At 37.2% G+C, this 2,500-nt stretch overlaps 3 protein-coding genes across 3 annotated transcripts in view; 2 read left to right on the top strand and 1 right to left on the bottom strand.

Annotated features, from left to right (window-relative positions):
• Positions 1–2,500, bottom strand: part of LOC131787159 (uromodulin-like) — a 240,513-nt gene that overhangs the window by 156,854 nt on the left and 81,159 nt on the right. The window lies entirely within an intron of this gene.
• Positions 1–2,500, top strand: part of LOC131787130 (germinal-center associated nuclear protein) — a 216,280-nt gene that overhangs the window by 125,996 nt on the left and 87,784 nt on the right. The window lies entirely within an intron of this gene.
• LOC131799496 (leucine-rich repeat-containing protein 15-like) overlaps positions 1–2,500 on the top strand; it is a 94,425-nt gene that overhangs the window by 49,208 nt on the left and 42,717 nt on the right. The window lies entirely within an intron of this gene.

Here is a 2,500-nt window from a genome sequence, read left to right on the forward strand (position 1 = left end):
TCATTTTGTTCTACAGTATAGCTCGTTTTCTTATCGCAGAATTAAAAAAAGCATCGCTTCATTGACGCTAACAGTCTGTTTGCAAGCATTTTATGTGTTTCCTGACCTTCCTTAATTGGTGAAACCCACTAAATACCGCCTTTAAATGATTTTTTGTTAGGCGGTTGGACAACAATCAGTTGAAGGGATTACCATCAGACATTTTCAGCAAAAACATCTTGCTATCGTACTTGTAAGTTTATACTCTTCTTCATTTATTCAAAAGACGCTTTAAATCCAAATCTACTGAACAGACAAATAATGCTTCATCTCTAAATGACCGATATGTCCTCTTTCCTCTAATGCTGATGCACAGTACCCTTGGATCCACCTCTCCCTTATTTTGACCTCTACTCTATGTGCTACTTCTCGTCTCCCTAAATGATAATTTTTCTTCATAAAATGACCAGCTCTAGAAATAAACCTCTTTAGCTGTGTGGTCATGTAGTTAGAAATGGGTAAACAAGGTTTGAAATGGGTGCTCAAGTATGTACTGCAGACGACATTTTATAAACGAAATTCTTTCTTCTCTCGCCGAAATTTCCATATTCACGGACAAATCAGCTCTCCATTCACCGCGATAATATACAAATGGGGGACTATTGAAGTGGAGTCTTTTGAAAACAATAATTTGGATAGATGAAACAAACTTACGAGCACACGATCTTGAAAGCTTACTTGAAAAAACATATGAAGCCGGCACAAAAGGGAGGCAAATATCTTACAAAAAGGAGGCTCAAGGATTTTGTGACTTAAGCTTAGAATGAAACCATATTCTGTCCATAACTGTAAAGTTAGTTTTGTTTGACGTAAATATATTCGTGCACTTTTGTTACCCAATCGACAGCCGATCAAAGTTCTCAACCTACTGAATGAACGGAAGTTTGAAATTTCTCTAAAAATTCAACAAATTGAGACAGCCTACACAATCCAAACCATCATATGTCGACGAGGAACCGCAAAGTGATCCCAAAGTGATTTATAAATCTCATGTCTAGCGTTCGGTGATCTTTAACGCTGGTCTCAGAATACAGAGCCATGGACGTTGACACAAAATTGAGGTCGACTGCCGGTCACGGTTCCCAAATAACTACATGATTTGCAGTTGTAAATTTACCGAAAATTTAAGGAAACTGAGAAAGCCCATACATTCCGAACTATTATACGTTGATTAGAAGCTTCTGCGCTATCTCGAAGACATTTATAAATCTCATTTCTAGCGTTCGGTTTCTCTGAGTCAGAATGCACGCACTAAGAAATTCAGTGATACTGCGCGGGATGTTTTGTATGCGTTTTAATCGCAAAAAAAGAAAAAAAAAGAAAGAAAATAGAAGAAAAGGAATAAAAATTACATCGGTTGTGAATATATGGAAGTCATATATTTGAACCGCGGTTAAAGACGTGAATATGAAAGCGATCTTCGCAGTAATGAACACTACTTAAGTTCAGGGTTTATTTGGAACCAACACAGTGACCAGCTCCCACTTGGCTTGTTAGCTCAGCTGATAGAGCAATGCACCGCAGAGGTCATGGGTTCAAATTCCGTACTGGCCTTCTTTTCACTACTACTTAAGTAGTGTTTATTACTGCGAAGATCGCTTTCATATTCAAGAATCACATTGAAACAGATTCGTAGGGGTACCAATTGTTCTAGTTTAAGTCTTTCCTCTTTAGAAATTCTTCATAGCCTACAGCTATTCAGCAAAGTGGAGGTAACTAGCGGCACCCAGAAATTTGTTAGCAATCATAAAATAGAAATCCTGATAGTGATTTGTAATAGGAAACAATAAAATATTTTTCAAATTTGTTAGGGGTGGCAGGAATATTTAGTGGATGAGGAGTGTGTACAGCATTGAATCAAAGAAATTGTTTCTTTTTCGAGAGATTTTGAGGTTACAAATGTAAAGAATGTAAAGAAAGGTTTAGGTGGTAATATAAAATGGAATATGAAAGTAGCCGCATACAAAAACCTTTAACAAAAACTTTTCTCTGAACTCCGTTGTGAACGATTTTGCATTGGCGATTTTCTCCACGTGACAAAGGATCGTGGTTTCCCAACTTTCAATGATTTGCGGAGCTAAAACATGTTCAATTTTTCCCTTAGTTTTAGCTTTGCCCTACCACCGAAACGTACTCGTAGTATATACGAAACCATTGAGATAATATAGCACAAAGAGATGATTTTAATGGCTATTACCCTGCAACGGCTAAAAGCGCAAATCTCGCGTGCGTTGCTCCAGGATAGCTAAGCATCGCTTTGCCGTCGTATATAAACCACTTTGGATGTTGAGAGAACGCGAAAAAAATTTATAAACAATAACGTGTCAGTGAAGAATTCTTCATGATAGTCTGTACGGAAAGCTTTTAAAGTTAGCAAGCATAGAAAGCAGCTTTAATTACTTGCGGAAGTGTTTTTATTTTGAAAAATAAACTCAGTTGCAGGATTTTAACTGGTGGAGTT

Source organism: Pocillopora verrucosa, chromosome 5 (assembly GCF_036669915.1).
Source record: "Pocillopora verrucosa isolate sample1 chromosome 5, ASM3666991v2, whole genome shotgun sequence".
Lineage (NCBI taxonomy): Eukaryota > Metazoa > Cnidaria > Anthozoa > Scleractinia > Pocilloporidae > Pocillopora > Pocillopora verrucosa.